We start from the raw sequence: 15,423 nt of genomic DNA on the forward strand, positions 1-15,423 counted from the left end.
TTCCAGGAAACACATATTTTGTGTGTGTGTGCCTTGGACAGTTTAACATCTACAAGTTGTATGATTATGGAAAATTATTTAATCTCTCTGAGCCTAAATCTCCTTATTTGTAAAACGGAGATAGTATAACAGCTATTCTTAAAGTTGCTGAGAGGATTAAATGAGTCAGTCCCTGTAAAGTGCTTGGAACCATGTTTAGTTGCTCAGTAATGGCATGATCTTGTCAATTCCCTAGCCTGCAAGAAAGCATTCATGTTTCCACACAGTGGCATTTTTTCCTTTTGGTAGTTTCCAGTTACAGGAATGTTATATAAATGAGCACACAGTGCTGTAGATAGAGGTATGTTTTTCCATAATGAACAATAAATGAACACTTGGAGCAGCATGTGCAGTATAATAGTTTGTGTTTAGAGAGCACTTTTAGATTTAAACAAAGTAGGTAGGGCCAAAAAAAAAAAAAAAGAAAGAAAAAGGAAAAAGAAAAAAAGAATACACAAACTCCTCATCTCGACAGGACCATTTATTATATTAGAAAAAATTTATAGGAGTGCCTGGGTGGCATAGTCTGTTAAGCTTCCGACTTCAGCTCAGGTCATGATCTCCCAGTTCGTGAGTTTGAAACTCGCATCAGGCTCTGTGCTGACAGCTCAGAGCCTGGAGCCTGCTTCTAATTCTGCCCTCCCCCACCCCTCTCATGCTCTGTCTCTCAAAAATAAATATTAACAAAAAAGTTATATGGGCATTATTATTGGTATGCAAATGTAAAGCACTGGTGAAATGTAGAAAGAGGCCTCAGTATATATTATTAATCTGTCCATCATTAAGAAGATAATTATTCTGATTTCCTGAGCTTACAAAGTTATAAAGACTATGGTCTTTGTACTTTGGCTTTTGCCTATGTTCAGAACAGTCCCTGAGGTTCCTTGACGATCACAATACCAGAAAAACACCTTCCAGAAAAACACACTTCATCACCTATGCAATCAGAAAGATTTATTAGGTATTTGGACCCTTTTGTATCTAACTTTTATCAGGAAAAAGCTCGTAGAAAACGAGTATATATATATGGTATGTATTCAAATGTACAACCTCTAATCTTCATAACCTCTAATAGCATAGATCTAAGGATAAAGTCAGATTACCGAGAAATGATTGTGAAAGCATCCTATAGATGCTAAAACATTATGAAAATATGTTTACTGGTAGCAACAATAATAAATTAGTGTGTGGGATTTTCATACTTAGGTCTAAATTTTACTTATTTCATATCTCAAAGGAGGTACCAACCTCAGTCAGTATTTTCACCAACAGATATCAATAAGTCAATAAAACATAATGTTTATATAAGTTAACATGTAATTATCTACAGTTATATATAATCATAATTACATAAGTTAAATACTGAATTCTAAAACATTTGCTAACCATTTCTCCCTGACATAGAAATTAATTCAGTTCCGTTTTTAGTTGTGACACATAGGGCTTTTAAAAATCATTTATAAGACACACTTTTTAAATTTTGAAATCAGGGTGCTTCTCATAATCAATATCCAAAAAGTTGCTGATTATTTATTTTTTTTACTGAAAAGCCTTCATTAACTATGTCTTACAACTGATTCTGTTTCATAGTTCAGGAAGTAGAGGATATTGTACCACAATGTGTCTAGAGACCTTTTGTGAAGATAAACGCATATCACTCAATTAGCCTCCATCATCTTTTATGCATTTCATTTATTTATTATTTGCTATGAAGTATTTATGAGTGCTTATTCTACATCATTAAAGGCTGTGATGTGTGTCACAGACTTCTCTAGTATTAGTTTTTGTTTTCACAGGCCAAATTGTGAATGATGTACATGTATCTTAGTAAAAAATATACGGAAGCAATGATCTAATGCCGCCATTGCATTCGGAGACCAGCCTTGCCCCTCTAAATGAGAATCAAAAGCTATGGCAGTGAAATCACAAAAAGGGGTTCCAATTAAGAGCAGAGAATTATCTCAGAGGTAACTCATATTCAGATCTTATACAAATTGACCTAACATGCCACTTTTTCTTTATTTTAAATTTCATACAAAGAAGCAAAACCGAATTAATATAATGATATTGTAAGGTATACTTTAAAAAGGCCTTCTGTATTATGCCAGCTTGAGTCTTTGTGAAATTAGCTGCCTTTCTAATTACTTACAATATTTTCATGTTATTCTGTTATCTCTACATAGTCCGTATGGTACAGCACTGGGGAGCCCAGTGTCCCAATATCTTTATATGTAGGGTTAAGAGTGGAATCTGACTTTGTAATGAGAAAGAGAAGTGGCCAGTCATACCATCATCATGGAAGCAAAAGATGTTCTAGTGTTCCCCAAACACTTGAAGCCCTCTGCCACCACATGAGCAGCACGACCCTTTCCTATACCCATTCTAATACAGTCAGATTGTGCAATTCATTCATCTGTTCAGTCAGAAAGTCTGTATTTTGCACTGTCAGGTGGTGTGGTAGATCCTTGGAATTTAGAGATGAACACACATTCTGCCTCAAGGACCGCCTCATGTGGAGACAAATACTAACCAAGAATATGTGGTATAGCAGAAACATAGAAAAACCACAGGAGCAGAGAAGAGGGCGGTCATTCCAATGCAGCTTGGCTTGATGGGGGAAGAGACAGGGTTTTGTCCTGAAGGAGCCAGTGTCTGGCCTGAGTGATAGAGTATGAGTAGGAATTAACCAAGTGGTTATATTTGCATGCTTTTCCTCTTTACTAGATCTCACATTCTGAAACTTCAGATTTACTCCTGAACCCTCCTGCCTTATTTCTGTATACTCCTCTTGAGGTAGTATCATTGACACTCGGAGGCCTTTAGTGCCATCTCTATGCTACTTATATCCAGGGAGACATCTGAGGACACATCTTTCCTTGGAGTTTTAGGGGGTATTCAAGGATTTTGTGGCTGATCAAGGAAAAAGATGTGACCACAAGGTGGCAGTAGCACTCACAAACTTTATTGGGAGCTGCTTTGGTAAGTTCTTTGGGAAAATCCCGCACAGCAGGGGTCTGTCCACTGATGTTGGCCCAGGGCTGCTGCTCAGAAGGGGAGGAGGACAGAGGAAGTCCTGAGGGGGGGGGGGGTTGGAGAGGGGGCTTCTGTATGTAGGCACTGTGGCTCAGCAGCCTGGCAGGCAGTCTTTGGGTCAGAGAGCTCAGAAGGGCAGCCAGGGTTGGAGTTTCCATGGCCCTGGGGTCATCTAGTGCTAGCAGATATGGGATGAAATTTTACAGGGAAATGCAAAAACAGGAAGGCTCTAAATGGCTAAAAAAATCTTCTTGTTTGGCCTATTTTAAAAATAAATGGATGTGTAAAAATTTGATTTTGTCTCTGGCGGGCTTTTGAGCTAATGGGTCTCAGCCTGCAGTGAAGAAATAAATGACCTAGGGGCCATCTCTGGCTCATGTATATAACAGCTTCACATCAATATAATCAAATGCTTATTTAACATCTCCATTGGGGTGTCATGAAGGTATCATGAAATTGACCCAATCAAGATGGAACTCCTTGTACTTCTTTAGTTTTTCCTTTTCAGTAAATGGAGCTATCAGGCAGATTTGAAGCAGAAGGTTAAGAGTCATACATGGTTCCTGTCTTTCCAGTCTCATCAAGTTTTGTCATTTCTACCTCCTAAGCATCTCTCATAATTTAGTCATCTACATCTCCATTGACAAATCTCCAGTCTAAGCTAGAAATCTCTCTTGCTTGGATTACTCTAATACTCTGCTAGGTCGTCTTCTTATTTTTACTGATATCCCCTTTCGATGAATTCTCCATACAGCAAGCAGGATTATTTTGAAACATAGATCCTGCTTACCCTAGCTCCTTGTTTATATACCTTTTAGCCGTGTCCGGAGAATGTCCCAATCTGAAAACCCTGAGTGATCTCACCTATACTCGCCTTCCTAGCTCTTGTCACACCATTGCTTCCCATTGCTCACTGGTGTCCAGTTACAGACCCACTGACTTGTGCACGTTCTTTTTCACACCATGACCTCTGTCCCGCTGTTCTTTCTACATGAAATGTGCTCCTCTCCCAGCAATTTGAATGGATGTTACCTTTTCTTCCTTCAGGTGTAGCTTAAATGTCCCTTCCTCATCGAGGCCTCCTGTAATTGCCTCAACATAGCTCTCATCCTCCCCTCTACCCACCTTCATTATTCAATCTCAAGCTCTCCATTTATTTCTGGGGTAACAATGATCTTAATTTATAATTGAGATATTTATAATCGAGATATATCAAACCCTCTCTAGACTCCAGGCTTCATGAAAATAGATACTTTGCCTTGTTCACTGCTTTTGTTTGCTTTTTTTTTTTTTTTTGGCTTTTTAAAAGAACTCTAGTTTCTAATATAGTGCTTGGCACATAATAGAAACTAAATACATATTTGTTAAATGAAATACATTTTATACTTTCATAAAGAACAAATAAGCAGGGAAAGGTGCAGTCAAGTGGAGAAGGATTTTTTCCTCTTTTTTTTTAAGAGCTAAAGGTGTTATTGTATTATGTTATACTGTTAACATGGAAAATTTGATGCCTTTCTTGTTAAGGTAAAGGAATTCAAACAACTATGGGGAATATGAATTGCCTTTAAATGATTAAGTTTGAAAATCATTGAAGTAAATTACTTGTGAGGCCTTAACAAGGCTGGGGTGTTTTTGTTTGTTTTGTTTTTTGTCTTCATTTTTGTTTTTGTTTTTGCTTTTTGGCTGGGGGTATTACAAAGTAGATTGTGATCAGCTATTCTCCAAATTTTTTAGAACAAGAAACATGAAGCAAGAATAATCTTCATATTTGGTATTTAAAAGTTATATAAAGGGACATTTTCTATCAGGAGTAAGAATTAAAGAAAAACTGCTCAAGAGGACATAACAAAACCTTAAGAATTCTTTCTAGCATGCCATTTTATACCTCTAATGCATCTATGGCTATTTTCCCTTTTATACTTAACTGTTACTTATATGTACATTCTCTCTTTTTTCCTTACTCAGTCTTAGTGGGAATTAATCCCTTCTGCATTAGAAGTAAACCTGCTTTAATTTGGAATTGTTCACAAAAACAGTAATACAAAAACTAAGAATATGATTGATTAGTGAGCATTTACTGTGTGTCTACTATGTGCCAGGCATTATGCTAAGGGCTTTACATGTTCTAACTTATTTAATCCAGTAAGTAGCCCTATGAGTTAGGTGTTATTATAATCTCCATTTTGCAGATGAGGAAACAGAAACAAAGCAAGGTTACCTACTTGCCTGTGATCTCACTGTTAGGAAATAGTGGACCCAGGACTTGAAATCAGGCAGTCGGGCTCACTGTCCTTGTTGTCAAAAACCATACCCTGCTGCTTACTCCTGTAATTATGTCCTGCTCTTTCTTTTTAGTGATCAGAAATTTAGGTAGGGGAATGGGGTGCACATAGTATCGATATATCCTTAAGATATCAGAACTGTGCTCATAGAGAGGAAACAGAAGGCTGCAGTGGTAAATGTAGGAATGCCCAATTCGTTTTTGTTACGGTATTTGCAAACTGTTAACTTTTTGCTGAAATATTTGTTTTTATTAGTGGGTAGCACCAACAGTGAGCAGCAAAGACTTTCTTGTCTTCCTCTTTCTTCTTTCCAGATAAAAACAAACTGAGAAGTCTGGGAGGCTCTTTCTTGGAGGAGACATTATTGCAAGTCTGTGAAATTTTGGAGTAGAGAGAAGAACATTGACTCCTTTTCTATGCTTCCATTTCTTTCTTCCTTTCACTTTTTGGCCAGTACAATGTAAGATCTGATGTGATGAAAGTTGGAAAGAATTCTTTGCTCTCATAGCTTCATTCATTCACATGTTATTTATTCAACAAATATTTCTGAGTATGTACTATGTGCCAGGCTCTGTGTTAGGCTTGGGTGTTACGTGGTGAAGCAAGTCATGATGAAGAAAACCTGTAGAGGGAAAGAGAAAAATGAAAACACACACATGTATACACCAACACAAATGGGTTTTTTTTGGTGCATATTACTTACACATATACATGCTTATACTTACATCTATATTTTACACATTTATATAAATCTAACTTGTTTACTTTATGTGCTTATTCTACATATACTTTATAAACATATACATATATATGTACATATGTATATATACTTATATATGTATCTCTATATATGTATATATAGCTAGATACAAATTATCCTAAGTGCTATGAAAGAAATGAACAGGTTCCTTGACAGAGAACCAGTTATGGATTGTGGGAACTACTAGAAGGGCCATGGTGAGTCCTTAGGGGGGGAAGTAGCTTAGGGATATAAGGCTTTAAAGAAAAGTGGCAAAGGGGGTCTTGTCCCCCTGCTGCCCAGCCTAGTCCACAGACTCTCTGACCTGGAATAATGGAACACCTCAGAGCTGTGTTCTGTGTGGTTGACCAAATGCCCATGGCTGTAACACACCGACATGTTCATTTGACAAGGAACTAAAAATACTAGCACAGATACTGGTGAAATCGAGAAGACATTTAGTTCATAAGCCTATGTTGTGAACATGCTGTGAGGACATAGAAAAGTACCTCTGACCACAAAGATCTGAGTCTAATTGGGTAGAATAAACAGATGCATGAGGAATGGCACCAGAGGCAATGGACCAAAATGTGCAAAGAGAGCCATTATAAATGGAAGAAACAGAGCATGGCTGAGCTCATCCTTTTCAAAGGAAATGAGTTAGAGGCATGGCATTTATTTTATTGATGGTGGAGGCAGTGGGAATATAGTTAGATGGACACTGAAAATTAGGGCTTAAATTTAGGAAGCCAAACACAGAGGATGCAACTTCTACTGAAGGAGACTGTAAACAAGGCAAAGATTTGAGAAGCTCCGTTCCAAACTTGTTATAGTACTTGTGTGCCTATTTCCCTGTTTATCAATGTTGCTTATCGATAAAACATAGCACTTCCATATGTGGGGCACAAACACCAGGCAATTTGTGGAATAATCAGTGTCTCTTCTATGTTTGTTAGTAAAATATTCCTAGTACAAAAACGAAACAAACGTTTCATCCCATGATTCTAAAATTAATTTTTGTCCCGCGTGAGAGGCCTTGGAACTTTGAGCAACAGTTCAACAAATCTATTTGTGAATAATCCCTGAGTGCCAAGGAAGTTATGGAGCAGCAGGACTACAAAGAGGAAACATAGTTCTTTCATTTTGGAGCTTAAAGGCTAACTCAAGACAGAGAGACACAGGCATATATATATATCATACACTGCAGTCTGGGGACCCGAACAAGCGACAACCAGCATCACCCTGATGATGTGTAGGAAAGTTTAGAGAACACTCCTAGAAAGATGGTTATTTGAGAATTGATAACACAAGAAAATAGGAGGAAGGAGGGTCCTTTCAGGATGGGGGAGAAGTGTGACAATGCAGTAGGATGAAGTGTAGGAAAAACATGAAAAGCCTTTATAAAATATTATTTTTAGAAACTCAGCATTAAGGTATGTTTCGATGTTCAAGTCCAAACTAATTTTAGTAAACGCACGGGATGTACAACCCTAGTTTGATACTTTTGGATTGAGATGGTATTCATAGAACTAATTTTAACTCCTTAAAACCATTTTAAGATACAGAGTTGTTTTGTGACCCAAACTTCCTTTCATGGAAAGAAAGAAGAGGGGCAGAATTTTAGAATAACAACAGCTGATAGATCCTATTCCAATCTTGTCATTCTTTTTCAAATATTTATTTACTTTTTTTATTGGGCGAGTGCAAGCAGGGGAGGGGCAGAGGGAGAGGGGGACAGAGGATCTGAAGCAGGCTCTGTGCTGACAGCAGCGAGCGGATGCAGGGCTCAAACTGAAGAACCACGAGATCACGACCTGAGCCAAGGTCAGATGCTCAACTGACTGAGCCACCCAGATACCCCTCCAGTCTTGTTGTTCTTATATGTGAGAATAATCTGCGGATTCTGGCATCCTTTTCGACTTTCTTTGAAAGGTATTAACATTTGTGAGAATCACAACCGATAGGTGAACTTGCAAGGTGTGGCCAGAAAAAGGGGTTAGACTAGGCTGACAAGTGTAATGGCTGAGAGTCTTGTGACACTGAGGTTAAAAGAAACAAGGAAACATACTTTTTCTCTGCCTCCATCTCAGGGATAAGCAGCATAGAGCAGGCTCCAGGTAAGATTTATCATGTAACTAAGGGGAAGAGCTGCAAAGGGAACAGTGATTGCAAGAGTTCATGCTCAAGAAGGACCTCTGAGATCTTCATGATGAGTACAGAGGAACTGTACTTCCCACAGTGTTATTTGCCTAAGAATTCAGTTGACCAGGTTGCCTTTGTTAGATCTTGGGTCAGTCGGGGTCCAGTCAAGGAAAATGGGATCTACCTGTGAGATTCATTAAATGAAGGATTCAAATGCAGGGAACTGATTAAAACACGAAGCAGGTGATAAAAAGAAGAAGGGAGGGAGGGGAGGGTGGGTGATGGGTATTGAGGAGGGCACCTTTTGGGATGAGCACTGGGTGTTGTATGGAAACCATTTTGACAATAAATTTCATATATTGAAAAAAAAATAACAGAGCATTACAGATGAATTAAAAAAAAAAAGAGAAGAAGCCAACCAGAGAAAAGTGAGGCAACAGGAATGAGCTGTAACCAACCCTAGCTTCAGGGACACAGGTTAAGAAGAGGCTGCTGTAAGGCAGGAGGCATGGGTTACCCAGGTAAGAACTGGAACCGTGGCAGGCTTCGTTGTTGGGAGGCGGGCATGGAAGAGACACAGCTGCTGCCTGAGAAGGTGCAGGAGACAAACGATGTCGAGAGAAGGGCCCTGACTGCTCCCTTCTTCCCCATCTCCTGTGTCCTCCCAGTGTCCCCATCCTCAAGTCTCACTGGCAGAAGCCAGCTACAGTTCCCCTGAGACTGCCCTCTGGGAAGGGAAGCCTCAGGGGTCAGATTTTCCTGTCCCCTAGTGAGCCAGAGAGAGGGCTCTCTCAAAACCACTCAAGACGCCATCAAGAGAGTTAAGTTCTGGAAATCACGGGACTATCTTGCTGACAAAAGGAAGCCTTCACTCCAAAGAATGGGTTCTTAGAAGTTTTGAGTATAAGAAAAAAAAATGTTTAAAACATGTTTCCTCTTTCTCTGCTTTTCGTGGATAGAAGGTCAGCATAACATCAGAACATCTGCATGCACACCCCCAAACTTAGTTCTAATTTGGCAAAAACACTCATCAGTAAAGAACGCTGATTTTTTTTCCTCTAAAAGAAATTGCATTTTAATGTCCTATTTTGTAAAACTTAGCCCACATTGAGATTTTCTGTTTGTTGTGCTAGTACATTCTACAAATCAGAAAATCCCTGAATTATCAAACAAAGGCTTATTTGCCTAAATTACCATGCTGGCCTGACACTGAGATGTGGGGTTTGTTTTGAGTCTTTGCACATTTAGTGACCTGCGGTATTTTGATAAATGCCATTGCCTAGAACTATTCAGTAGGAGGTTTGGGCACCATCTGTGTTTGTTTCTGTAGGAGCAGTAACTGCCTAGAGAAAAATCTGATGCTCATTTCAAAGATGCAGTATAAACAAAATTCAAGATGATGGCTTTAACATAATTATTCCACCTTTCATTTACATAGTACTTTATGCATTTCAAAGTGATTTGATATGCTTTCATTTAACGGATCTTCACAGAACTTACGGAAGTTAGGTATGGGCTTCTAAAACATGTAAAAGCTCAACAAGGAAAATAACACTGAAAATAGGCAGTCTTTTCAGAGAAGACTATAAAATACCATATAGTTTCATCTCCTGCTGATGGTAATAGAAAATACTTATTGAGCACCTACATTCCCTGTGCCGGGTACTTTAAAAATGCATCACATAGATTAACTCATTTAATCATCAGAACAATCCTATGACGTAGGTATTATTATATTCTTATTTTAAGGAGAGAGGGACTAAAAGAGATGGGGAGGTTAACTGACATAATAAGAGATATGAGCCTTAGCAGTGTAACAAAATACTGTCTTTCTTAAGCAGTGATTTTTTAAATATACACCTAGCAAGCAGTGTTCGTAATTACAGACATACATTTATATTGGGTTTCTTCTTTTAAATTGTGCAAGTAACTCAACAGTGTGCTGCTAAACTGGCTTTTCTTTCTGCCAAAGAAAAAACAAAGCCGTGATTTGTAGCATGCTATGGTTTGAATGTTTGTTCTGCCCCCACCCCCCAAATTCATGTATTAGAATCCTAACACCCATGTGATGGTGTTAGAAGGTGGGGCCCTCATGAAGGGGAATGGCGATCTTATAAAAGAGATTTCACAGAGCTCCCTAGCCCTTCTGCCATGCGAGGATAGGAGAAGTCTGCAGTCTGGAAGAGGGCCCTCACACAACCATGCTGGCCCTCTAATCTCAGATGCCCAAGCTATGGAACTGAGAGAAATTAATTTCTGTTGTTTAAAAGCACCAAGTCTGTGGTGTTTTTTAAAAGAACAACCTGAATGGATTGAACTAAGACAAAGCCCTGGACAATTTCCATGGTATAGGTAGTCTCACCAGAGTCCACTTGACTACCAAAGTGAAGTCACTGAAGAGATGCACATATTTGGATCATTGGCATATGGGTCCAGCATCCCAGAGGCTGACTGAAATTACTGTTGTATTCAAGACGACATGTAGGCTATGGATGTGATGATCCACTCTTGAAATGTTGTTAAAACACAAATTCATTTTATTTTCAGCTGTTTTATGCAACTCAATATGAATTAAACTGTTTTAGATATGTTCACATTCAATCACTGCTTATAATGAATTTTGTAATCATGTTTATGCTGGAATGTTTTTCGCCGATGATAATCAGGCTTGTCTGGGATGAGGCAGTCATGTGGCAGCTGGAGAGGGGAGAGGAGAGGCCGAAAAAGTGCAGCTATTTATATGATGATCAGTAGATATATACCTTGAGCCAGGTACCAGTCATTTTTCAAACCACAGATCCTTAGGTTATTTTGCAGTTGGTATGGTTACTAAGAGTCCAGTTAGCAATCTGGAAGTTCTGGGTTTGGGTTAACCTAAGAATTCCATGTGTCTATTACAGAATATAGTCACCTCAAGAGTCCATCTAATGGTCCTTTAAGGAAGAGTGGCCATTTGTTAAAGCCCCTCTAGCCTAGAGCCATGTCTGAACCAGAAAGAATGGGGATGGACAATTAGGACTTCCCTTGAGTGGTACCAAGGCTGAGCTCACAGCCATCCTGTTCTGTGAGAGCTGCTTCTACCCAAGCTCCTCCTTCTGGATCCTACCTGTCCCTTCTCTAATACCAAAGATAAATATCTGCCCTTATTGTCACAGCTGTCTCACGTTAAAAATGTTTTACAAATACATGTCCACAACTAAACACCATGTAATGCCTTCACTTTCCTTTTTATTCTCCAAAACATACATGAATAATAAATTAAAAGCTTTGTCATCATGTCACCATATTCTTTTCTCGTCTGTGTTTTGTTTTCTGTTTATTCTTTCTTCTTTCTGTTATTTTCTCCCCTAGGAAACTGTTTTCAAAAGTATTATAAAATTCCACTGGGGGAATATAAATATCTTCTTTATATATATATATATGTTTATATATATATATATAAACATATATATATATATAAACATATATATATATATATATATATATATAAACAATGACAACATTACTAACAAAATGCTAAGAAAACTTGGCATGTTTGGTGTTGGGAAGATGCGATGCGGCAACATAAAGTTTCTAAGTGATCTTTATGGCAGTCACTCCTTTAAAACAGTTAACACCCCAAACCACATCAATGGCAAAGCAACCCTATTCTACAAAAAAGCAGGTCTGCAGAAAGCTTGGGAAAGCTTGTAAAGGCTCGCTCCTTCCCACTGACAGGTTTGGCAATTTTGTCCTCCGTGGAGAGCCTGGTCTGAAAATAGGGGTTTACCAGTTGTTCTGGATACAAACGTACATGAACAATGCCTCCTGCTGCTAAGATGCTTACAACTCTTTTGCCTTTTCCACTTTTCTTCTTTCCCTTCCATCTTTTTAATTGCTAAAGAAAAAGCCTAAAAGCTTACTCTTATAAAGTAGTGATTGTTGAAAGTCTTTGCCAGATCACTGGTTCTGGGTCAAGAAACAAAATACCAAACTAACCAAAACCTTCATAGATCAAATGCTTGATCCTTCAAGTGGAGAATATTGGAATTTTCCCCACAAACAAGGTGGAATGAATAAACTGAGTAAACCTAAATACCTCACTCATTCAACAGACAAATATATGTTAGAGGCATATTTTAGATACCAACGTCTATGATAAAGATTTAAGAATTCATATTTCAATAAAATATAGATTTTGTCCTTGGCAGTTTGCAGTCTAAACTGCATTTACTAATTATGACAAAAATTCTTTATTAAAGGTAGCATAATCTATAATCTCTATACATATATATATATGTATATCTTTCTGATTCTCTCTCTATATATATACATACTTATATATATATATATATATAATATCAATACATAATCCATAATAATATACAAGCTTTCAAGCAAGACTTTAAACCTGAATTTCATATCAGAAGATAATGGAACATTTCCAGGTGTTACAAATTGTATCATCTCTTCCAAAGTAATCCAATAGGAATCTCAAATGCAGGAAGAAAACTTTAAAGGCAAGATTTCATTTTGAGCTAAAAGAAAAAAAAGTTCCGGTTTACCTACCTTCTGTCCATATCTGACTTTCATCCAAATCTCACCTCTTCTATGAAGCCATCTTTTAAAATCCCAACCCAGATTAACCTCTTCTTTCTTAAGCTGCATAATTAACATATTAATATGTTCCACATATATTTTAATCAGTGGTTGTTATTCATAGTCACTTCAGAATCACCTGCAGAGTTTAAAAAATACACATTTCCAGGCTCCAACCTCAGAAACGTATTAAATCAATGCAAATATGGTCCGGGCATTTGTATTTTTAAAGCACACCACACATAATGTACTCCCAGTTAAGAAACACTGTTCAAATTACACTATATGATTTGGTATCTTATAATAGCATATAATCCATATAATCCATATTTATACATTTATATTCTTAAATCCCCAAGTGAATTTTAAGCATCTTCTGGGTATAGGCACAGACTTCTATTTACTTTGTTCTCTGCAGCACACAGAACCTATTCTGCATGAGGAAGAATTTCTACTTCTTTTCTGAAAAAGGAATTTCCTTGCAACAACCTCTATATAATACGCTCATATCTGCTTTTCTATTCATATTCTTTACACAGTGGTGGAACAAAATTGATTATAAGCAAATATTATTTATTCATCTTTATTTAATATTGGCCTTCAGAAAAGTGTCTGAATTAGGGCAAGTCCTAGAGAGTTTCATAGAAAGATACTATAATTCTAGCATAATGGAGTTCAAACTTACATTTGTTCAAATCCAAATCCTCTCCTTATTTGGCCTGTGGTGAGGAGAAAAACAAAAGAAACAAGTTTATAAAGTGCATGCCCTTAGTAAGCACTCAATGCATGATAGCTAATATAAATATGAGCTATTAAGGAAGTCTCTTCACCCTCCCCCTCCAAATTTTCTTCAGCATACAGATTTCATGCCTTATAGCCTGATAACCAGTTACTACCAGAGACATCTCATCTAGTCATAGAATGTCAGAGTTGGGGAGGCCTGCCGAAATGAAATGATCCCCAATCTTCCTTTTAACCTCTGAACCAATTTAGGGCTCATAGCTAAAGCAATCCATACGCATTTGTGGGGTTGAAATGTTCTGCCTCACAGAGCTATTTAAGAGTCAGAAAACACAAGGAAAACCCTAAGTACAAAAACTAGTCACTGAATAAATAATTGTTATTATCATTAGTATAGTAATAGTAATATCCTGAACTATAACCTAGTTCAGTGCTCTTGCATCCTAAAATGCACATTCCTTATAAAAATATAGTTTTATAACATCTAGGAAGAATAATAAATTACAAGTCTTGATAATCTTTGTATTCAGTAAAACCAAGTTACTCATATCAACCAGCAAATAGGAAGACAGTGTACCATCGTCTGGCCTATGTTGTTAAAGAGTCAGACCTTTGTCTAGTTTCAGGTTTGCCCACTATGACAGGAGGCCATGCTATTCAGTCTCTCTGTCTCTGTTTCATCAGCTATACGATGGGAACGATAAAATATCTCCCTCATTGGGTTGTTGTGAAGAATTCACTCTACATGAAAGCGTTTCAGTATTGGACAAATGACAAGCTTCCAATAAAGGTTATTTTATTATTATTAACATTTTATTATTATTTATAAAGTTAACCATAATTAGTCATCCATACTGGGACACATTTGAGAATGAAAGGTGGTGCTATTAATAATTACACTGGAATAGGGGCACCTGGGTGGCTCAGTCGGGTTAAGCGTCTGACTTCAGCTCAGGTCACGATCTCACAGTTTGTGAGTTCGAGTCCCGGGTCGGGCCCTGTGCTGACAGCTCAGAGCCTGTAGCCTGCTTTGGATTCTGTGTCTCCCTCTCTCTCTGCCCCTCCCCCACTCACACTCTGTCTCTGTCTCTCAAAAATGAATAAACGTTAAAAAAAATACACTGGAACAACAGGCATAAACCAGGGTGCATGGTCACCTTATCTACACTATATTTTCTAGCTGAAAACAAATTCCTAAGGGAGTGTGAGACTGTGCAGAAGAATTTACATGCAACTCTTTGAAAAGATTGTATGTTTGGGTCAGTTTCAAGATGGGCACAAAATAATGCTGCTGCCTTCTCCCAAACTCCTGTGAGACAAAATAGGAGTCACTGATGTTTGCATTGTATTTATAACTTAGCTGAAGAATTTCCTAAAGTCTCTCTGGCTAGGTCAAGGAAAATGCACTTTAATGTTTTTTCTTTTTTAATTTATTATTTTTTTTAATTTTTTTTCAACGTTTTTTATTTATTTTTGGGACAGAGAGAGACAGAGCATGAATGGGGGAGGGGCAGAGAGAGAGGGAGACACAGAATCCAAAGCAGGCTACAGGCTCTGAGCCATCAGCCCAGAGCCTGGCGCGGGGCTCGAACTCACGGACCGCTAGATCGTGACCTGGCTGAAGTCGGACGCTTAACCGACTGCACCACCCAGGCGCCCCTATTTTTTTAAATTTTTAATGTTTATTTATTTTTGAGAGAGATCAAGAGACCGAGTGCAAGTGGGGGAGGGGCAGAGAGAGAGAGAAGGAGACACAGAATCCAAAGGAGGCTCCAGGCTCTGAGCTGTCAGCACAGAGCCCGACACAGGGCTCAAACCCACCAGCTGTGAGATTATGACCTGAGCCGAAGTCAGATGTTTAACCGACTG

General features: G+C 38.2%; 1 long non-coding RNA gene across 1 annotated transcript; it reads right to left on the reverse strand.

Annotated features, from left to right (window-relative positions):
* Positions 1–978: 978 nt before the first annotated feature.
* On the reverse strand, positions 979–14,524 carry LOC122489659. Its single transcript, XR_006298967.1, has 3 exons — positions 13,499–14,524; positions 12,784–12,952; positions 979–5,976 (listed from the first exon to the last, which is right to left on the reverse strand). It is a non-coding gene; the product is annotated as an uncharacterized LOC122489659 (long non-coding RNA).
* Between the last annotated feature and the right edge of the window lie 899 nt (positions 14,525–15,423).

This window comes from Prionailurus bengalensis, chromosome B2 (assembly GCF_016509475.1).
Source record: "Prionailurus bengalensis isolate Pbe53 chromosome B2, Fcat_Pben_1.1_paternal_pri, whole genome shotgun sequence".
In the NCBI taxonomy this organism is placed as follows: Eukaryota; Metazoa; Chordata; class Mammalia; order Carnivora; family Felidae; genus Prionailurus; species Prionailurus bengalensis.